This window comes from Gopherus evgoodei, chromosome 7 (genome assembly GCF_007399415.2).
Source record: "Gopherus evgoodei ecotype Sinaloan lineage chromosome 7, rGopEvg1_v1.p, whole genome shotgun sequence".
NCBI lineage: Eukaryota > Metazoa > Chordata > Testudines > Testudinidae > Gopherus > Gopherus evgoodei.
This window is the reverse complement of record NC_044328.1, coordinates 72,187,974-72,211,819: the sequence shown is the minus strand read 5'-3', so window position 1 is coordinate 72,211,819 and position 23,846 is coordinate 72,187,974. Positions and strand designations below refer to the sequence as shown.

Genomic DNA, 23,846 nt, shown 5'->3' with positions numbered 1-23,846 from the left:
TGGACTGGATCATTAGCTCATGTTTCTTCTTTGTTGCCCAACACTCACAGCTGTGCAGTAAAAGTTGATGAAGCAGTTTTATAGACCTTCTTTTTTAATCTTACTGGTATCTTCCAATTGCATACGATGCCCCTTATCTCTCTCCATTTGAGTTCTATATGTTGTAAAACTGGATTAAATAGTGACATTAAATAAATACTAGTAGCTGAAAGTCTGTGCTGTCGCACAGGTGTAATTCCTAATGTCATGTGTACAAAAAAGCCAAACAAGTCTGAGAACTTAAAAACTGCACTGTATCAGGCTGCACATCCAAATGATGACTGAAAGTAGAGATACTCTAATCATCAAGAACTCTCAGCCATGCTTGTAGCTGTTTCCTTCACTTCACACTGACTCTACAGGCATTCTGGGCTTGAATGTGATGTTTGCGGTTATTGTGTATGCTGGTTGTGTTGCTGTGTTGATTTATGTGTGGTTGTGTTGTGTTGGGAGAGCTGTGTGGATTTGCACAGGGGGCATCTGGACCTTCGGGTGTGGCAGCTGGTCCAAGTAATCCACCCTCTATGCAGTCTTCCTCATACAACCAATGAATTTGTTGCATGCAAGTTAGCTGTAGAAAAAAGGGTGGCGACTGGTTGAGTTTCCCGGATATTACAATGGTCTAGGATTCTGGGCAGGGCCTAAATACATGCCTTACTGTACCTGTGGGAGTAATTCATCAATTCAAAATGGTTGAGAACTTAAAAACTGGATGGTAACAAACCATAAAACCTAATGATTATTCCACCGGGTGATATTTTGAACAAAAGGAGCTCAACCAGGCTTGTTGTCACTTCCCTCCCTTCCCACTGAGTGACACACAGATGGACATTCCTGGAACCTTATTTTATAGATTAAGATGCCAGAGATGAGTTACAAAAATTATAGAAAGAATCTGTATGAAGAGTAAAAGATTAATCCTACTGAAATTATCTAAACCAGATTGGATAAAGTGAGGAGTGGGAATGCCAGTTCAGTCCCCTACCACAGAAACTCTCCCCATCGAAGCAGAACGTCATCGTCATAATTCACTATCATTGGTTGAACAGACCTAAAATGCTGGACATTGTTACTAGCTCCTTGTGAACAGAGCAGCCTTTACAGATGTCAAAGAAACTTTCACGTTTGTCAACTACACCCACAAATGAACTGAAAACATACCCAGCATATGTTGAGAATAAATTCACACCTGAGCCCATTTGAGAACACTGCAGGATTATTGTACCTGTCATACAGTTATTTTATGGTATAACACTTAATTTTGTTAAATCCTATTTACTTAAAAAGTTGACTAATTTGTCTGTGCATTTCACGGCAATTAGTTAATTTCTGTCACTGTATTAAGGAGTTCAAGATCACAGACCATCAAATTAATCACCTCAGGAAATGGAGGTGACTTTTCAAGATATTTACCGAGGAATAACAATGAGCTGGTAGGACACTGGGATATTTGAGGTGAAACTCATTGGAGTTATATCAATATCTTTGGGGTCAATGGGAGACTTCAAGATAAAGTTTTGCAAAATCGTTGTCAGTAGCAAAAATAGTTCCATCCGAGCCAGAGCCTCTCCCAAGCAACTCCGTTTCCCTGCAATGAAAAAGGAATATTGAAGAGATATTGGAGATCTTTCTTTGCTGCACTTACATGCTGTTTCTATGGATGGAGGATGATGGAAGTCACTCTGAGTTCAGGATGGTAGGAAAGCATTTTGAGCTTAAGAAGCCATTCAAAGATTGTTTTAAGGTTGAGTTCCATATATAAAGCGGTCTTTTTAAATCCAGTTTGGGGAGAGGTTTGGGAAGATGTGGGATTTGAGGAATAGCTTATGCGCTTCCCAAGTTGGCTAATAAGTGTTAAAGGGAGAGTAATGTGGTGGTTATTGGGTAACAAGTAAGGAGGTGCAGGCAGGATCATGAATAGGTGGATGAAAGAATAATTGATCATGTATTCATTTACGCCAGACAGACACCAGAAAAGCATGAAGATGCCAAGCAGAGCAAAGAGAGGAGTATGTCGAGTGCATCCGAAAAGTCACTTCAGACAGCTAGTGGGAAGTAACATGGTTTAAAGACTGATAGATGTTTTACTAGCGTGAGAAACTCTGCTTCATGGACCACCTGAAAACCCTCTGCAGACAGTGTGAGCCAGCTGAATCACTGAGGCAAAGCTAGAAGATCTGAGATCTGAAAATAAACATGGATATCTTTACCTATAGAAAAAGGCATGAAGAAGTCACTCTTCTTGAAGGCACCATTTTCATCCAAGAAATGCCCTGGGTTAAATTGCTCTGGGTTTGGAAATTCCTTGCTGTCATATAGGACTGACTGCAGCACAGGGAATATAGTGGTGCCCTAAATTAGTAACATATAAACAGAGTTAAAGTGGATACTATCCAAAGCAGAGAAACCTTCAAAATTCAGAGCTGGACAGTGGGTCCCATCTTGATTTTTCTTCATTTCCTTGCAGTTCCTGAACTTCATGTTTTCAACCAGAAGTAGCAATATTAAAATTCCATGAGAAGAGCTAATCCCACTGAAATCCCATCCACAGGGAAATCCTCTTCAGAGAGGTTGTTCCTATCTGATCATTATCCTGAATTCAACATAGTTTGGGGAGAGTTTGGCTAAGATCCAGAAGTTTCACTTGCACCTCTGAGCTGATGCTCTGAAGCATTTGACGTTCCTGGTCAAGATACTGTATTCATCACACCAACAGTTTCCCTATAATTCATAATTAAACTAAGAGCCCATGCAATTTTATAGTCAAACTCACAGTCAGCAACCCCACCCCTGAGTATGGTGAGTTCTGGTGCATTTTAACAGCTCAACATGTTCAGAGTTTGGTGGAGATGAAAACTGGGTAAATCTTATCAGACAAATACAGTTTATCCAGCAGAAATGCAGTTTCAGCTGATCCGAAACTATCTGCAAATTTGATCCAATCAGTTTTGTCTGGGAAAAAGTTCAGAAAACACATAGGAGGAGGGGTGTGTGTCTTTCTATAACTTTTAGGCCAGAGGCTAAGGTACTTGGGATGTGAGAGATGCAAGTTTGAATCCCCAATTTGGAGCAACAATTTGAACTCAGATCATCCCCCCATCCAAAATGAGGATTCTAACCTCCAAGCTCTCAGATATTCCAGGATAGGCTCCTTTCAATCTGTCCTTATGAAGCTGTTCCACTTTTCATTAATATTTAAATATCCACTGAGCCAGCAAGAATGAGAAAGGCACTCACCTGGGAGGCAGGAGAGGTGGATTCAAATCCCTCCTCTGAATCAAGCAGAGGGAAGAATTTAATCCACATTTCTTAAATCCCAGATTTTTGGCCTAATGAAAATACAAAGTGGAACAGCTTGACCAGGAGAACTTGAGAACAGAATAACCTAAATGCTGGTGATTAGGGCACTCAGGGGGAAGAACTGCGCTTGAGTCCCTGCTTCACTGAATATTTAAGTATTGACATGAAACAGAATAGCTTCTGCAAGAGAGATTGAGGACTCACCCTCGCATAGTCTATAGCCTGGTGCTTAGGTTACTCACTGGAGAAATCTGAGTTCAAGTCCTAGCTCCAGAGTGGAGGTACAAATCTAGGTCTCCCACATCCCAGGAAATGCCCAATCCACTGGGCTAAAGCATTAAAGAAGGGGAATAAAACCCACACCAAGATTTCTGAAGTAGACCAGATTTTTCCAACTTGCTGACAAATTGCAAATATTTTCAGAAGCTAAACGAATATTTTTTCTGATTTTTTTGGCTTGCTGGCTGAACTGAGCTCAGTAACTGGCATCATCGGACTAACAGTAAGAACCCGACTCAATTTTACAGAAACCTCAGCCTTGAAACGTGGTTTGTTTTGTGGTGTGTATTTATCTGTACTGGTTTGCATTCAATTCCAGAAATGGGCAAATGTGCGGGGAGCTCTGATCCTTTTTAAACCTGTTCATTCATTACTCATTTGCATGCACTATTTTGTTTGATTTGACCGAACAGTATCAAGAAGTTTCCCCAGAAACACCCGCCTTTGGCCCCAAAAAGAAGGGAATGATTGCACGCATTGATGTTATACCAAAATCTTAGATGCACATCACTGCTGAAGTTATTCGCTATTCCATATCTTACTGCTACACAACTAGGCTCTCAAACCTTCTTTTGGATGGAAACCCTAACCTGCATACTATGAAAGTCTGTTCAGCTCCAAACAGAGGCTTAGAAAGTTTCAATATAATTGGTACATTCCTGGCAATTATTTAAAACTCCCACCACATAAAAACTGGCCAAACTCTTTTTATCGCGAACGCAGGACTGGCTCTTTCACCGAGAACTGACCTTGGGGATAATGTATTGTCTGAAACGAGTGTCTTTAGTCACAGCACGTGGACACCAAGAGGGGCAAGAGAGATGAATCTCTGGATCTCATGTACAACGGCATCTGTGTAGGGCATCTGGCTTCGATATGCCATGCAGGGGCTTCGGCTTCGGCCGATCACACGGTCAATCTCTACATGAACCTTCTCTGTCATCAATTAATGACATTTAACACCAAGACTAAAAGAACAGGATTCCCATGGATTTGCCCAACAGTCTGTTGCTCTGCCCCGAAACACAAGTCTCAGCAGATGGACATTGGGAATAAACAAAACAGGTAAAATTTTCTGTTACAGAAACTACTGTACTAGGTATCTATGACAAAGGGCCAACAATGTAATCACAGGGCAGTGATATTGTTTATACCTGGTTCTGTTACTAACTAGAGCACAATGTAAAATTATCACCAGTGCATCTAAATATCTACTAAGCAAAAGAGTCCCAAAGCATCTCCCACCACAAGGCCATTTGCTAATGTGCAGGGCTCTCCTTAACCATACACAAAGTATGCAGATGCGTAGGGCACCAGAAAATTTGGGGCACCAAATTTCCTGGTGCCCTGCGCAGCTGCGTGCTGCTCCATCCCCTGCTCTGGCTCTTCTCCAGGGCCCCTGCCTCGGCTCCGCCCCATCTCTTCCTGCCCCAGCCCCGCCCGCACTCCCCGAGGACTCCAAAAATGGCGGGGCCTGCAACTCACACCGGTGAGTGGAGTGACCCGGCCCCAACCTGCTCTGCTCCTCTGGCTCCCAGCTGTGTCACCGGCGAGTTCTGGGGGCAGTTCCCCCCTCCCTCCAAGCCTGGGAACCAGGGGAGCAGGCTGGGACCAGGTCACTCTACTTCTGCAGGAAGTGGCCAGCCCCCCTCTCTCCCGTCCCCCATGGAGGCCTGGGGCCAACCCACTCCTCCCGTGGAGGTCTGTGGAAGGGCCTCACACAGCCCCCCCCCCACGGAGTCCTGAGGTCCCACCAGCCCCCCTCCCGAGGGGCTGCATAGGGCACCAAAATAGCTAGGGACGGCCCTGCTAATATGAAGTTGGAATTAGCACTGTACAGATTTTTTTAGCACTAACAGAGCTTGATTTAAGCCCTTACATGATCCTGTCCTCTACAAGCCCATTAAATCCAAAGGCAAAACAACTTTGCCTTCATTCAGGGGGAAGGGCCCGTTTGACAGCCCTGCAATGTGAAAGCATCTGTTACGCACAGAACAGACACACCCTGGTCAGTGGCGGGCCAGGACGGGGCCAGGGTGTTTGGCACCCTAGATGGGGGGTCCTGCGCTCCCGGTCGTTGGTGGCAATTCTGTGGCGGAGGGGTCCTTCCATGCTCCCGGTCTTCGGGCACTTCGGCGGCGGGTCCTGGAGCGAGTGAAGGACCGCCGCAGAATTGCGCGAAGACCGGGCACGGAAGGACCCCCGCTGCCGAATTGCCAAGGGCAGCAAAATGCCGCCCCCCAAATCTGGTGCCTAGCGATGCCTAGGTCGCCTAATGGAAGCGCCAGCCCTGGGCAGGGCAGGCTTCTCTTTTACAAACACTGCAATTAAACACCCATGGCTGGCCATGTCAGCTGACTCAGGCTACAGGGCTGTTTAGAGTTAGGGCTCAGGCTGGAGCCAAGGCTCAGGGACCCAGAAAGAGGGAGGGTCCCAGAGCCTGGGCTCCAGCCCAAGCAAACATCTACACAGCAGTTAAACAGCCCTGTAGCCCAAGTCCTGTGAGCCAGACCCAGTTGACCGGGCCAGCCACGGATGTTTAATTGTAGTGTAGACATACACATGTACTTCCCTTATCAGAGAACCTGAACACTGATCTGGGTTTGGGAGAGGAATTCAATCACAACAGCCCCATTCAGCCTTTGGATCCTCTCCTCAGATGGCCAATATGGGGATAAGTAATGCCCACTGTACTGGTGCTTTTTGGATGAGAATTTCTGCCTGCAGGGAACTGGAGTAAGAAAGTCCCCCAACAATCTTCAACTCACTTCACATGAACCAAAGAACATCCACGCATGCAGTCATGCAGGTCATGCAGGTCACTGCCAACCCAGGCCAGATGTGATCTGATGATTTAACGAAGAGGCTCTGCCTACATGTACTGATCAATAGAGCCAGGCTCTCCTCACATTCCCGAAGACTTAACATTTTGTGTGTGTGTGTCACTGTTACCTTCGATTTCTGGGTATTTCAAGAAGCTTGAGTCCACATTTCAGGGTGTCACTGGTTGAACTGTTCCAGCAAAGAATAAGCCTAATGTTCTGTTTAACAAGCTCTCAGTGGTAAATTCCGACTGGCTGTTATGTTGCTCCTGCAAAAAGGTTTGGTACAGATGGTTGATAATTGATTGTAAAAGCTTCGATCTATTGTCACAAGCCAAAAAAGTCTCATTTTCTACCCAAAATGTGACCCACCTGGCATCGTTATACAAATCCGACAGAAATGGGCCATAGTACTGGAGATTACAGCAGTATTATTGCAGTGCTTTGGGCCATTTCTGTTCACTAATGTGCTTTTACATGAGTGAGGAATAAGGCTTCCCCTTTATATTTCAATTTCCTTGTCTCCCTTTAGGGCTTCTGAAAAGCCACGTACTCTGTTGTTCCTTGACAAATAAATACCACTGATATGTATAACCCACCCCAGTAAAGGGGAAGGGCTGCGGCTAGCACCTATGTTTTACTTTGATGAGGAAAGCATCGATGAAGTCTCGAGGGCAGCTGGGCTCCAGGGACTCTCTGTGCATCTCCACTCTCTCCAGAACAAACTTTCTCAATCCTCAAAATGTTTAAAGATTCTCTGGTGAGGCCCAGGGATGTAATGCATGAGAGTTGGGAAAAAATTGTACAGCTGTAAAGATTGAAAGAAAACACATCTTGGTTTTCCTGGGCAGAGAAGCTTCCTTCATAGTATTTACTCAAATGACTTAACTACAGCAGCACAGACTCTTCTGTGACATCTTATTTTCTAAATGGATTCTGAAGAACTTTGAAAACTTTACCAACTCCCATTACCCAATGCATATATATATCCACACAAAAACTTCAGGACATTCAGTTACATTAGTAAAAGGCTCTCCATTATTTTCAAAATAGACACATCTTGTTTTTGAAAAATCACCCTCTGAACACAGATTTTCTTGCAAGTGGTAGCACATTATAGATTTTCAAAGGGAAATTTACTTTAGTCGTGCTGAGGTTGAATTTAAAAGACTCACATTCTTTGCCAATGTAACTCCATTGATTTGAATGAGTTATGCCAGCAGACAGTTTGGCCTTCATTTGGTACATTTAGTGAGGTTTTCAGGAAGGGGGCATGGAGGTAAGTGGCTGTGAGCTGGATTGAAAAAGAGTTTATTTTGGAAGTGAGAAATGTGATCACATTCACTGTCATGTTGCTTATGTGATAAGGCATGTGACATGTGATTGGTGTGGACATTAACATTTTAACTGGCAACTTCCTTGATTTTTACAATAATGTTGATAGTGAATATCTTTAAGCAAATTTAATTCAAGCTAATGACGTGTTTTGTGGGAATTTAAACAATACTTAGAAACAAGTTTGAGGCTGGGTTTGGTAGCTGCACTAGCCAGAAGGAGACCATTATGGGAATCTGAAATAACACTTGTTTATGGAAAATTAATAGTTAAAGAAATAAATTTCTGTTCCCCCCCAATAGAAAGGAGAAGAATAGAATAAAACCCTGATCATACCACTGTCCTGGGAGAGCGCAGGAGCTTGTTAATTTCATCTATGAGATTTATTAAAGTTACAAACTTCTTATCTTCATAGTCAAACCGGTCCCCAAAGACGATCGAGCAGATGACATTGGAGGTGGCATGGTTGAGGAAGAGGGTGGGGTCAAAGGGCCGCCCTGGAGCAAAACAAAACTAAAGAGTCAGTTTTAATTTAGTGTCTTCACCCTGCATCAGAGTCACTGGCAGCATGGAGATGTTGTGGATCTCCATCCATAGGGAAAGTCTCAAGGTAGGGCTGACAGCAATATCCCTGAGGAGGGTGGGTTAGGGCTGCCCCAATCCCTCCCTCTTCTCTCACATGCTAAATTAAACACTTGCCACTTTTTTTCTTGGCAATCAGTTTAACTCTGTCTGCTCTGCTGCTCTCTGCCTGGCACACTCTGGTCTGACCAGGCCATCAGTGCCTCTCTGACTGACACCGCCTGTCTGACTTGGATCCCATTTCACAGGAAAGATCCCAAGCCTTTCACAACAGGATCTGCTCAGAGGGTTCTGCCTGAGCCACTGGTGTTGTGTAGCATCACCACTAACTCCCAGAGCAGAGCAATCTCCCCTTGGCACTGCCAGCCGGGCCATACAGTGCAAATAACAGTGTTGTGCTAGGGAAGGAATAAAGGCTCACAGCACAAACAGCAGGGGGATAGGCTGCTTTCCGCCTTCAGAGTGCGCTAAGCAGGCCCCACAGCTCAGCTAATGCAGCTGGAGAGGCTGAATTTCCCACTGGTTCACCAGTGACATCTTAGCTTCCGTTTCAGGTTCTCCCTTCCCCATAAGCACAAGGAACACATGGGGCTGGTAACTGAGAGCTAACCTGGGGCTGCAGCATCAGAGGGAGCAGCACAACATTCCTGGGAATTATTGGCAAGAGTTCACTCCTCTAACCTGAGAGCACAGTGCTCATGGGGAACATCCAGAAGCAGCATTTTCTTCATGCACCAGACCCCTGTTCGTGTCCCACCCATCGATTCTCTTTGACTCATTCCCAACAGCAATAGCTGCCCATTGGCTCAGGGTGCACAAGCACAGCAGCAGCAGCAGCAGCAGCAGCACTAATGTAGTACCAATGGTGGGGAAAGGTCTCAGTGCATTCTCCTCTTCCACTTACAATTCACCAGATGGGAAGAGCCAACTTCAGTTTAGCCCTTATTGTTGCATTAAATATTGCAAGAGGCAGGATGGTTTGCTGCTAAGGCTGGGTCTCAGGAAATCTGGGAACAATTCCCATCTCCGCTGCAGACGTCCCAGATGTGACCTCAAGCAAGTCACTTCATCTCTGTGTCTCAGCTTTCTATATCTTAAATAGGGGAAACAATCCTGTAATTATTTGGGCTCCTTGGAGCTGGAGTACACCAAAGACCCAAGGTATTTATAGTGCCCCAGCATACTATGATTCGGAGGCAAGCACTTTAGGTCTTGTAGGCGCTAGCCCTAGTGGGGCTCGATAGCCACTCAGACACACGGCTCAGGGAAAGGGAATTGGGTCAGGTGGCAGCAAAGGGTTCAGATACAAGTATCAGAGGGGTAGCTGTGTTAGTCTGGATCTGTAAAAGCAGCAAAGAGTCCTGTGGCTCCTTATAGACTAACAGATTTTTGGAGCATGAGCTTTCGTGGGTGAATACCCACTTCGTCAGATGCATGCAGTGGAAATTTCCAGGGACAGGTATATATCAGGCAAGCTAGAGATAATGAGATAATTCAATCAGGGAGGATGAGGCCCTGTTCTAGCAGTGGAGGTGTGAAAACCAAGGGAGGAAAACTGGTTTTGTAATTGGCAAGCCATTCACAGTCTTTGTTTAATCCTGAGCTGATGGTGTCAAATTTGCAGATGAACTGAAGCTCAGCAGTTTCTCTTTGAAGTCTGGTCCTGAAGTTTTTTTGCTGCAGGATGGCCACCTTAAGGTCTGCTATAGTGTGGCCAGGGAGGTTGAAGTGTTCTCCTAGAGGTTTTTGTATATTGCCATTCCTAATATCTGATTTGTGTCCGTTTATCCTTTTCCATAGCGACTGTCCAGTTTGGCCGATGTACATAGCAGAGGGGCATTGCTGACATATGATGGCGTATATTACAGTGGTGGACATGCAGGTGAATGAACCGGTGATGGTATGGCTGATCTGGTTAGGTCCTGTGATGGTGTCGCTGGTGTAGATATGTGGGCAGAGTTGGCATCGAGGTTTGTTGCATGGATTGGTTCCTGAGTTAGAGTTACTATGGTGTGGTGTGCAGTTACTGGTGAGAATATGTTTCAGGCTGGCAGGTTGCCTGTGGGCGAGGACTGGCCTGCCACCCAAGACCTGTGAAAGTGTGGGATCATTGTCCAGGATGGGTTGTAGGTCCCTGATGATGCGTTGGAGAGGTTTTAGCTGGGGACTGTATGTGATGGCCAGTGGAGTCCTGTTGGTTTCTTTCTTGGGTTTGTCTTGCAGTAGGAGGCTTCTGGTACACGTCTGGCTCTATTGATCTGTTTCCTTATTTCCTCATGCGGGTATTGTAGTTTTGAGAATGCTTGGTGGAGATTTTGTAGGTGTTGGTCTCTGTCTGAGGGGTTAGAGCAGATGCGGTTGTACCTCAGTGCTTGGCCGTAGACAATGGATCGTGTGATGTGCCCGGGATGGAATCTGGAGGCATGAAGGTAGGCATAGTGGTCGGTAGGTTTTCGGTATAGGGTGGTGGTAATGTAACCATCACTTATTTGCACTGTGGTGTCTAGGAAGTGGACCTCCCGTGTAGATTGGTCCAGGCTGAGGTTGGTGGTGGGGTGGAAGCTGTTGAAATCGTGGTGGAATTTTTCCAGAGACTCCTTCCCATGGGTCCAGATGATGAAGATGTCATCAATGTAGCGTAGGTAGAGAAGGGGCATAAGTGGACGAGAGCTGAGGAAGTGTTGTTCCAGGTCGGCCATAAAAATATTGGCATATTGTGGGGCCATGCAGGTGCCCATAGCTGTGCCACTGATCTGGAGATATATATTGTCATCAAATTTGAAATAGTTGTGTGTGAGGATAAAGGCACAGAGCTCAGCAGCCAGTTGTGCTGTAGCATCATCAGGGATACTGTTCCTGACAGCTTGAATTCCATCTGTGTGTGGGATGTTCGTGTAAACAGCCTCTACATCCATGATGGCTAGGATGGTGTTTTCTGGAAGGTCACCAATGCATTGTAGTTTCCTCAGGAAATTAGTGGTGTCACGGAGATATCTGGGAGTGCTGGTGGCATAGGGTCTGAGCAGAAAGTCCACATATCCAGACAGTCATTCAGTGAGACTGCTAATGCCTGAGATGATGGGCGTCCAGGATTTCCGGGTTTGTGGATCTTGGGTAGTAGATAGAATAACCCTGGTCGGGGCTCTAAGGGTATGTTGATTTCTTCCGGTGTTAGTGTAGGGAGTGTCCTGAGTAGATGTTGTAGTTTCTTAGTGTATTCCTCAGTGGGATCTGAGGGAAGTGGCCTGTAGAATTTGGTGTTGGAGAGCTGTCTGGCAGCCTCCTTTTGGTAGTCAGACCACTATACACTAGGTACACTAGATACACAGAGGCTTCAACAGTTACAAATCCCAGTGAGGCCTAGTGCTTGCTATTTGGCCCTGGGGCAGTACAGGCGAGAGTCAGAGTCCTTCAGGGCTCATGCCTGGCACACCCTCTAGCGCAGTCTCTGTGCAAGCAAATAGGAGCTTTCAGGTTTCCAGGCCAGGCTCCGTTAGTGTCTCTCCTTGGGCCCCTGCATTGGCTCCCTGCCCAGCTGCTGTTGCTCCCTCATCGACTAGGGTAGCCAACTTGCTAATCATACAAAAAAATGAACACCCCTGCCCTGAGGCCCCACCCATGCTGGCTCCAACTCCCCACACACCCCCGTCACTCACTCTTCCCCACTCTTACTCATTTTCACTGGGCTGGGGCAGGAGGCTGGGTGTGGGAGGGGCATGAGGGCTCTGGTTGGGGGTGCGGGCTCTGGGGTGGGGCTACGGATGAGAAGTTTGAGCTGCAGGATGGGGCTCAGGGCTGGGGCAGGGATGTGGGAGGGGGTTCGGGTGCGGGGTCCCGGCAGCGCTTACTGTGGCTCCCAGGAAGCGGCCACCAGGTCCTTGTGGCCCCTAGGTGCATGGGTGGCCAGGGAGGCTCTTGCACTACCCTCGCCCCTAGTCCCATCTCCTACTTTTAATGGTCCAGTCAGCACCAGCTGCCAGGGTCCCTTTTCGACTAGGAATTCCGGTTGAAAACTGGACGCCTGGCAATCCTACCAGTGACCTGCCCCCAACTGTAATGTCTGGCAACTTGTTCCATATGGAACTCTGTCCACAGTTGCTGGGGGTTCCTCTCTGCATACAACCTCTCCACAGCTCCTTTCTTGCATTGTGGCTGCTGCTTTCCATCATAGCCAGGCCACATCCTGGTTCAGGATCTTTCCCCCTACCTGACCAGGGGAAAGGGAAGTATCAAGTGCAGTTGGGAAGTGGTCAATGGGACTTGTAGTTCCTGCTTAACAGACTCATCATACTGCCCTCTCTGAGGAAGGATGCATTCTCACACATACTGCTAGTCCATGTGGCAGTCTTGGTGCCAGCAGAGGGCTCTGTGCTCTTCCTGTGGCCTCAGGTCCTTCTATATCGCTGGGTCATTTGTGTTTTGCTCACTCATTGGCTCGCCTCAGCCCAGATTACAGAATTCCTTCCCCGGTACTGGTTCTACCATCTCTGTTATAGGTTCACGTCCCACTGTTGGTGGTTCTCTTTGTCATCCATTTCAGTTCCTTCTGATAAGGCCACGCCTGGCTATGCCATATGATGGATTGCCAATACTCAATGAGACACATGCTAATGTTCACCCTGATCTGGTCCTCTCTACTGGTCTGGGAGTCAACCTCTTAGCTGACTGTGGTTCTCAATTATTATTGGCCCTGCTGTGGGAAGTTGATCATATCTTCAGCTGGGTAAGGACCCAAGTAGGTTTTAGCCTGTTGTAATGGAGGACAAAATGTTTCCATTGAGGACAGTGGATTGTGCACAAAACCCTCTGATGCCTGGTCGACCACCCTGTATGAACACCTGTACTTTTGCTGCAACTTAGCACTCAAACTCCTTTCCCTTCTGTGGACCCAAACCAGTTCACCCTCCTGGTATATCTGGGCACTCCCCCTTAAATCTCAGGGCTCCTTCTGTCTCTAGGTGGCCCTGGTGAGGCTTTACTGCTTGGGCAGCAGTGCTGAGGATGCCTGTCAAGTGCTAGGTACTCTGGGACTAGTATACTCATCTGTCTTGGCTACCCCATCCAGCAATTCTGCTAGAGGGTGGTCACATGCCCAAACATCACATTATATGATGTGTACCCCAGGGACGACTGCACATTAGTCCTGTAGGCCATCATGACCTAGGGAAGAAAACTGTCCCACTTCTGTTGACTGGCATCTACAACATAGCTGCAAATGTACAGTTCAGACGCTCCACCTGGCAGAAACCTGGGTGTGGCTCATGCCTACTGCTCAGAGCAGGAGTTGGTAGCCAGGATTAGTAGCAGGAGACCAGGGTCATACCCAGAGGCCAGGTGCCAGAGCCAAAGTCAAAAGTCAAGAATTGGAGCCAAAGGTCAGAATCAGGTTACTTGGAATGAGGCAAGGCAGGAGCAGGAGCTATCACAATCATGGGCAAATGCTTTGAGCAGCCGCCAAACTGTTGCTGCAGCTGGGCTTAAGAACTGGTCTGCTGTCTCTTCCCACCAGGCAGGTGGTGTAGCTAATCAGGCAGCCTATCACAGGCCAGCTGCCCTTGTTAGGTTTCCCAGAGACCGACTCTGCTGCAGCCCCTGATTCCTGACACCAACAGCCTGTCTCACCATGGGTAGTAAGGTGTAGTAGGTCTTATTTATCTCAAGGAGGTCACATACCCTTAGAATAAGCATGATTCAAAATTTTCACCATTGGTTGGTATGCAAGGAGTGAGGTTAGCAACCATTTGTGCTTCTCGATCAGGCAGTTGATGAGCCTCTACCTACTCAGAGAAGTAGCCTGCTCTCACAAGGGTGTACTGACTGACTCTCCAGAATAACCATAGCTACCATTTGCAGAGGGTGGCTTGTCTGAGTGGTAACCAGGGATACTCTAGGTGTAGGATGATCTGTCTTATGTCCCCATAGGTATAAGAAGACGCCGTGGTCCCTAAGTGACCTGCACCATCCAGGCCAGTAGCATCAACTTCAAACCCTTTGGCTAAGCTTCTCCATCCCCAAATGTCCCTGTAATGGGGTCAGGAGTGCCCATTTTCTCACGAGTGCCCCCTTTTCTCTGGCCAATATGCCTGTGATCACAATCTTTTTTCGGGCAGCACCCTCTTCTTGCAGGTGGCCCCCTTTGGTTGGTTGGTTGGTTTGTTGGGTGTGAGCCTGCTTTTGGCTTTTGTTCTTATCTCAGGGTGGCACCGCCTCTCAATGCCCTCCAGGCGCAGTCTCCTGGACAGAGCATCAGCATCCATGTACTGTTACCCTGGACGGTGTCTTGTCTGGTACTGGAATGAGCCAGCTGTCCCAACCACCAGCACAATTGTCCTTGGGCATCATGGAAATTATGAAGCCCCTGAGGGAACCATGATCTGTTCTTCACAGGAATCCTTTCCACAGCAGGAAGTGGCAAACATATTTTGTGAAGATCACCACTGCCAGCAACTCTGCATTAGCCACGGAATAGGTCTGCTCTGCTTTGTTCAGCATCCTGCTGACATATGCAACTACTCTTTCCTTGTCTCCATATGGCTGAGTCAAAACAGCACCAATACCAGCTTCACTGGCATCTGTATCTAGAATGGATGGTAGCTGGGGATCTCAGTAGGCCTGTTGTTACAGACATGAGCCTCCACTTTAGTTCCAGAAAGGCTTCTTGGCAGGGCTAATCCACTCAAACATCCATCTCATCTCTGCCAGCTTGAACAGTGGCTGTGCAGTTATGGCAAAACAAATAATGACTCTCCAGTAGTATGAAACCAGACCAATGAAACGCTGCTCCTTAGTGACAGGACTCGGCACTGATCAGGATTGGACAGCTTCACCATCAACATCCCTTGAGATCATATGCCCCAGGTAATTTACTTTGTCACACACAAAAATTGCATTTTGCTGAATTCACCTTTAAGTTGGCTTGGAGTAGCCTCTCCAGCACAGCTCCCAAATTCTGCTGGTGCTTCTCAAATGCCCCCAGTGATGATGCCATCAAAATACACCAGGCAAGATGTTTCCTGCATGTCTGCCAGAATGGCATCCATATAGTCCTCTGCTTAGCAGATCCATCACACTTCCTTCCTCCACTTTTTATTTTTCATGTCTATTTCAGATGTATGCTGCTTGCTGCACAGATCAGTCCTTCCTATCTGTTACTATAGCACACACACAATAAAGCCCCAGTCTTGGGATCTGTACTCACTACTGCAATATAAATAGTAATAATTAGTGGGTCACTTATGAAGCATTGTCCATTTACACGGTGGTTTCCAATCATTCCTGTGGGAGCCCATCATTATGGAAGGTGCCAAATTTGTATCAGACGTGTAGCAGAGATGAAAATGAGAATAAGCACTCTAAGCTTGGGTGTCTCATTAACGCAGCAGACTGAAGATAAATGGATCCACTCTTACCCGGTTCGCTGTCTTAGCTTCTGCCAACCTAGACAAACCTTTTCCATTTGCTCACTGGCCATATATCAGTGGGTAGGGAACAACAGCCTGAAAAGGTCATCTTTAGACCTTTGCCCACCTACTTTTATATTATATTAACACAGTTAGTTTTATGTGCAGCTAAAGCTTTAGTTAGAAGATGTTTGAACCAATATCAGTGTCTGAGCCACTGCTCAATATTCAATAGCATGAAAACAGAAAGACTTTGACTCTTCAGTTGTAATTTCCAACAGACAAAGTTGATCCTCACCGTGAGTGTTTTTGAGCCTTTCCACCAGAAAGTGAGCTTCCTCCTGGATTCGCTCTTCAATGCTCCTCTTCCCCATCCCAAAATCCCTCAGGGTGGTGAGTGCAAATCGTCGGAGCTGCTTCCATGGCTCCCCACTGCCATAGCCATACCTGAAAAAGGGAAGAGAATGGGAAAGAAAGGAGGGAGGGGCCAGACTTTCAAACCCACCCATGTTGTTTATTCAAAGTTTTATAGGAACATAAGATTGGGAGGGACTGAGTCCAGTCCCCTGCTATAGCAGTCAACCCTGTCGTATAATCCTGTTCTCAAATTTTATTTGTATCTGTGTTCTGCTTGGGAGACTGTTACACGGTCATCACTCTGTACTTAATCTGTTTGATATGTTTATTTACCACAATATCCTACATTAAACTCATCGCAGTTTCAGAGCAATTATGAGGAAGAAAAATAATTCATTACTGTAATGAGGTGCAGCTGGGCCCCTCTAGCTTCTGCTCCTGCTGTGCCCACAAACCAGCCAGAGACCTCTGCATTGGTGTAATCACGGGTGCTCTTTATTTACAGTTTACTTTCCCACCACCTTGTAGCTACAAACAGCTTCAGTCTTGCAGCCAGCAGCGATGAGTTCTCCCTCTCTCTATTCTCTGGCTCCTACCCTTTCCTTCTCCCTTTGGCTTCCTTCCTGCCAGCCTTTATGCAGCCCTTAGCTAATGAGGCCAGCCAGGCCTGGGCTTACTCAGCCGTTCCAATTCCCCTTTCTTGATTGGAGTGGATATGACAGAGACCTGGCTCAGAGTTTCTTAGCCAGCACCCTGCCACAGTTAACATGTCCAATACCTGTAGTTTCTCTCTAACAGAGCTTGGCCCATCATAGCAATGAGAATTCTTGCCAGTCACAGTAATTAGAGCAAAGTATGTACTGGCACAAACTACAAATTAGAAGTAAACTGGGAAACACATTAGTTTGCCAAATTGTAACCATTTGGGCTAAAAAATTTCATCTTTGTGCCTCAAGTTGAACGTTTTTTGAATATTTCAGCCAAAGTGTTCAGCCATTTCCACAAACAAGGTTAGGGAAAAATATGTTTTCTGCCCATGATAAAAAATGCTGGGACCTTTTCTTTGAGAAACTCTAGCACTCCCATTTGTCAGAGCTGGGATTTGAAATTTGGCTAGAGGCTGGCCTGTGTGTCAATGTGTGACTTTGCCATTCCCATGAAAATCTACCCAAATGTCACTAAGCTATAAGCCCTTGAAAAACCAAATTTCACACATTATCAGTGGAGACTTAGAATTTAGTGGCTAAAGTCTCCAAAGATACTGTCATCACTTCACATACACCAGCACCACTCAGCTCCTAGTGCTGGGCCGCATATAAATATGACAATCTACCGCTGTTATCAGTTACTCCATTAACTCTGCAAGTGGCAGAGGTCTTTGCAGTGGATCTAAAGGTTCCAGCCCTGCTGGTGACCCATGCAGGTGTCAATATGATGCCATGAAGGAAATTCTGGTTTTTCAATTTGCTATTTTAAAAACCGAGAGAATTGCACACCAAAAACTGTTAAAAGAACATTAAGGTTTGGACATACTCAGTGAGACTTAGGGTTTAGTGCGGGGAGGTCAAACTAGGACCCGCAGGCCAGATCCGGCCTGTCAAGACTTTCAATCTGGTTTAGTGGCTAAAATAACATAACATTTTGTCTTCTCAGCTCCTTGTGTTGACCATTCTATGCATGCGCCATGTTCACAAAGCAACTGAGTGCTCTATTCCAGGACTAGAGGGAAAGCCAGACTGTCCCTCTAATTGCAGCTGGGGGGGGGAGTCAAGGAGACTGTAACTAAGAGCGGGCGAAGGGAGAGGAGCCTGGGTCTGATTGAACCAGGAGACTGGGACAGAGATCTGGAAGGAGTGACTGGGACTGGAAATGGCCAGGGAAACAGGAGGGATTGGGACCCAGTTGGCAGGGATGGAAGGAGAATCACTCAGATCAGATGAGGAACTGGGGGATGAGCAGGTGCTGTGCAAGGAGACTGGGACCATGAATCAGTGTGAGGGAAAAGGGGAGATGGGCAACCTATCTGAGAAGGAGGCAGGGTGCAGGGGAGAACTGGGACTGGCTTGGCAAAGAAACTGGGAAAAGAGTCAGCGAAGGGGGAGACTAGGAGAAGGAACCTGGATGGATGAAATGATGAGAAGCCAGAGGGGGACATTGGGACTGACTGGGCAAGGAGATGGGCTCTGGGGGTAGGGAGAAAGAGGCAGAGTTAGAATTAGGGCAGGGGGGAGACTGGGCCTTGGACAGGGAGCCCAGAGGGGAGAAATGGATTATCTGGGCAAGGAGACGGGGCTGGGCTGAGAAATCTGAGTAAGGAAGGCAAGGAGAATGGGACTGGGAAGAGGAGACAGGGATGGGATGAGAAAGGACTGGGGACAGGGATATAGACTGGAAGGGACAGGGCAAAAGTGGTCAAGCTTGGGAAGAACAAGCAGAAGGGTCTGTAACTACTAGAGAACACGCCCCTTAGAGACTGGAACGGAACCCGACATTCCTGAAATGCAAGTAATGCAAAACCTACAGGCCTGTATCCTGTACGACATTAGCTTCAGCAAGTTAACATAAGGTTTGAGGCCTGTGAACTTTGCACAGATAAACGGCCCAACAGAAAACCCGAAGTATTTGGAGTTGAAAATAGAGTTTAAAGGGAAGTTCTGACCTCAGGTAAATAATTCAACCACAGAAGTCCTGGCAATTAACCTGCATACATAACAGGTACATGAGATACATCTAAGGCTAGCCTGCTTGCTTGCCTATATATCTTTTCTTATACATTTCTCATTTTATATGGGTTTGATTATTTGTTTTATTATAATAGGTTTATATTAGAGTATATTTTGGCTGTACACAAGGGACCTGCAGGCCACATCCTGTATGTTGAGCTAAGGCAAAGTTATCATAATATGTTTGGGATCTTCACCTAGATAGATGGATGAGCCAAAGCATAAGGTCCATGTATGGCTTTACCTTAACATAGAGGATGCATTAAAGCAGGTTGGCAAAGGGGCTTTCCTTAGCCCAGAGTCTTTTAAACTTAGAGATACCCACAACTTGAACTTGGAAAGAACCAAAATAACCAGTTAGGACAAAAACAACAAATGTGATACCTAACCACAAGAGGCATTGTAATGAATGGACGTATATGATAATAAGTTGAGATCATTGATGTACCAAGCTATACGAAAAAGTCACCCCAACATTAGTAAGGTGAGCAAATACAAATAAGGAAAAGGGAAGAAATCCCCTATTGAATATGCATCAAACATAGCGGCATCAGCGTAACATATTATAAAAGTGGCATCCCAGCCTAGGGGCAGGAGAGAGAGAGATGTAGCCCTTGGGAGGTGCCAGAATGATGGTCACCGGTGATGATGAGGGAGGTGATGGTGAGGAGGAAGATGATAGCTAACATTTCAGGTTATTCTACAAGGGATGGTGTGAGTATATGGATGTGCAGATGTACATTCTGTAGTATCTATATCTACCTTACTGACTGGCTGGGTTTTTGTGACAGGGCTAAATATATTAATAAACAATATTTGTAAATATAGAAGTTCCTATTGTGTGAGTGTTGCAACTGTGCACATCAGGGTTCCCAGCTGTATAATCTGGAGGATGGCATGGACTGCACCCTCAGCAAGTTTGCAGATAACACTAAACTGGGAGGAGTGGTAGATACACTGGAGGGTAGGGATAGGATGCAGAGGGACCTAGACAAATTAGAGGATTGGGCCAAAAGAAATCTGATGAGGTGAAGGTGAAGTAGGTGAAGGGCTGGAGGGCCAGTTGTTGAGGTGTTATAGGGTGAGTGGGGAGCAACAGTGAGCGTCAGGGTGAGGGATTGAGGGCAAGTGGGGTGAGTTGTGAGAGGTGTGGGTGGAAATAGGGGATTTGGGGGGTGAGGTGAGTTGTAGGCTGGGATGTTGCCGGAGAGGAAAGTTGTGGGCTATGGCCTGTGATTGGAAAAAGGGGCCTCCTAATCTATTCTTGGACCAGGGCCCTCTGGGCCTTGTTACACCACTGAGCAGGGGAAGAAGGGATTGGCCTCTCTAGCTCTGGTCTCCTGGCTGTATTCTCGCCCTTCTACTGTGCAATGGCCTAGTCACTGCCTCTCACTCACCTGTAGTGAGATGTTACGACCATTCATGTCACGGAGCTAGTGGAGTAACAGGGAATGGAACCAATCTTTGCTACTGTTCTAAATGAAACTCCAGCTACTTCCCCTTTTGTTATCTCAGTTGTGTTCCCCACATACAGAGAATATCAGCTCTATATGCTGATGTTACTGGAAATTTACCTTTTTTGTGGCATCCTTTCAAATACTGGCATATGTCCTCTGTCACTGAACTCGTCCCCTTGATCAATCAGCGCTTCCTTCACAGTCTCCTGTCCATACAGCACCACAACTCGCTCTGAGCCCAAATATATTGTGAAAATCGGGCCGTACTTTTCCCTGAGCTGTCAAAGTTAACACAAAACCAGCATGTTTTAACATAAATCCACTTAATTAAGAATAAGAATGTGAGCAGATCAAATTACAAATTAATGAAAGAGCTCATATGTGGCTAAGATAATACTAGTCAGACTTGGGAACTGCCTGACTTATGCTTCAGTTTCTAATCTTGATGTTCTGTTAATGCTGTGTTTTTCCTAGGGAAAGAGTGAGTATGAAAGAAGGATCATTCTATCTGTGTTATTTAATTTCTCATCCTGCAGCAGTTGGAATTAATGCAGGTCCTTTCATTGTGAGCTCTAGCATTTGCACTATTTAACTAATGACGATTCAGTTCTATTCTGAAAAATGACTGTGTACAAATGATACTTCTAACACCACAGAACTCCTGCCTCCATTTATTCATAGTAACATCTGCTGACTTTAATGACAAGACAGTTTTTCCTTATTCCTGTCAGCCCTGCAGAGCCAGAGAGAGAGTGGAGTGAGAGTCTGTTTCCCCTTTTACATTACCAATAGACTTACTGCCTAATTTCCAATCCATTACACCTGTGCAAATCAACCACAATGGGGTTACATATCTGTAACTCTTTATGGTCGGATTTGATAAGAATGAGGGTGAACAGATGTAACTGGGGGCAGAGTTTCTCCTGTTTAACTGTTATTATTTGCAATGATGAGCCAGAAGGAAAGAAACCAACTTGGCTGTCAGATCCCAGGCTGTGGATTGCCATTCGCATGTGAGATGATGGTATTGAGATGATAATTATAGTGAAACAATAGCATGGAGCAGAACAAAGCCATTTTTTCAAAGCTGACCTACAGCTGACACCTTACCATCCCCTTGAGAAACAGGCAATATCATTACAGCAATTTTACAAATGGGGAAATTGAGGCAGAGAGCGCTTAGGTGACTTATTGGATGCACCCATGGGCTACATCTGCACTTGGGGCTACGGGTTTGATTCCCAACTTGAGCAGACCTACTCATGCCAGCTTCATTGAGCTAGCCCACTAAGAACCGTAGCATAGCCCGAGTAGCACAGAGAGTGGCATGGCTAGCTGCCCCGAACATACCCAAGGGTACAAGTAGGTTATGCTTAGGGTGGTTAGCCCGTGCTTCCGCAGCTATTACTATTTTTAGCACACTAGCTTGATGGCATAAGTCTGTCCATGTGAGCTGGGAATCAGACCAAGCTCCAAATGTAGACGGAATCAGAGTCTGTTGCAGAGGTAGGAATAAAAACCAGGTCTGACTGGCCGTTCTCGACAGAACCCACTAGACCAGTCCACCCACAATGTGATTGTCTGCACATCTTGCTGTGAAACTGAGCAGTATATTCTGGATTACCTGTGACTTAGACACCTATATTAAAAGGCATAGGTTAACAAGAACAGTTTATATCTAGCATTCAAGATTGATTATTTTGTGAGGGAAGAATCAAGATTGAAATGAAGATTGAGTGACATGGGATTGCACTGTGTATACACCAGACATTTCACGGAGTTCTGCTTGAGCTAGGCTGCTTAACCTCCAACTACAATGAACAATAGATGAGAACAAATATTTTTACCTCACACATTGATTGGGACAAGTTCTTCATATTCAGCTGCAGTGCATTTCCGATGATGGGAAAAGCAACAGGCCAGGTGGCAGCTTCCCACTTCCAGACATCTTTTCCATGCTGAAAGGAAAAGAAGGCAAGAGATGCACACTGCCAGGAAAATAGTTGTTGCTCCCAGAGGCTCCATTACAGAGTGTAGCAATTATTCTGGGTATTAGCAGGGAGTTCACTAGTATTTCAGATTCCACACTTATATATGGTGGTGGAACAGAGCATGCAAGCCAACAGCCTCACAGTTTGATTGGTAAACTAGGTTGGTCATTATCCAGCAAAAGCGACCTGATATCAACTAGGAATGATCTCCCTTGAATCGTTTATTTGCATATCATGTGTGTTTGCCCCTCCAGCCTTGTTCCCTGTGTATTTGTCCGAGAGGATAGAGTTATCATTGATGGGGGCAAATTCTTCGTATTCAGCTCAGTGCATTTCCTGTAATAGGAAAAGCAACAGGGCCAGGTGGCAGCTTCCCACTTCCAGACATCTTTTTCCATGCTGAAAGGAAAAGAAGGCAAGAGATGCACATGCCAGGAAATAGTTGTTGCTCCCAAAGGCTCAGTTACAGACAGGGCCGGCTCCAGACCACAGCGCGCCAAGTGCGTGCTTGGGGCGGCATGTCGCGGAGGGTGCTCTGCCGGTTGCCAGGGGGGGAGGCGGCTCCGTGGACCTCCCAGGGTTACTGAGGAGGGTCTGCTGGTCCCACTGCTTCGATGGAGCATCCGCAGGCACGCCTGCGGAGGTCCACCAGAGCCGCGCCGGCGAGCGGCAGAGCGCCCCCCACGGCATGCCGCCGTGCATGGGGCTGCGAAATTGCTAGAGCTGGCCCTGATTACAGAGTGTAGCAATTATTCTGGGTTTTAGAAGGGAGTTCACTGGTATTTCATGTTCTACACTTTATATATTGTATGGTGGAAGTGAGCATGAGAGCCAACAGCCTTTCCAATTCCATTTGGTAAACTAGATTAGTCACGGTCCAGCAAAGATCCTGACATCAAACTAGGAATGATCTCCCTTGAACCTTTATTTGTATATCATGTGTTGCCCCTCCAGTCTTTGTTCCCCTAGTATTTGTCCAGAGAGCATAAAGTTAATCATAAGTGAATCTCTCTAAAGCTGTCTAGACTTCCATGGACTTCTTCAGTTTTGATAATATTGCATGGAGGCAGGCTGTTAGCTGAAATATTACATATTTATACTGACAAAAAACTTGGTTAACATATAGTTAAGGTTGTCCCAAAGTATATTGTTGTAGGCTATGTAATATGTAGCATGTATATTTAGATGTTGGAACATGTGAAAAGATACCAACTTGTCTGGCAAGTAAAGAGAACACCAGGTGAAAAGCTGAGCTAGCAACCTGATCAGGTGACCACCCGCATCAGGAAAAAAAGGAGTTAGCAAACTAATCATAGTGTTAGGCAAGAAAGTGGTTCCAAATCTATATGAATAGCTTGTAAATGTATGTAAAAGCACTGGAACGGATGCACTTGCATTTAACCCTCTGCTATGCTCTATTTCATGACTGGTCACTAACTGAAGCAACAATAAATGCATACTTTCTTCAGCTCAAGAGTCGGTCTACGAACCTGTGCGGGCTGGATAGTGGGGAAAAGACCAGTGACCAATTGTGTCCTTCTAGAACACTGAGTTCAGCGAA

The 23,846-nt window shown here is 46.1% G+C and overlaps 1 pseudogene; it reads right to left on the bottom strand.

Moving 5' to 3' along the window:
• Nucleotides 1-1,448: 1,448 nt before the first annotated feature.
• On the bottom strand, nt 1,449-22,319 carry LOC115654626 (annotated as a pseudogene).
• Nucleotides 22,320-23,846: the final 1,527 nt, after the last annotated feature.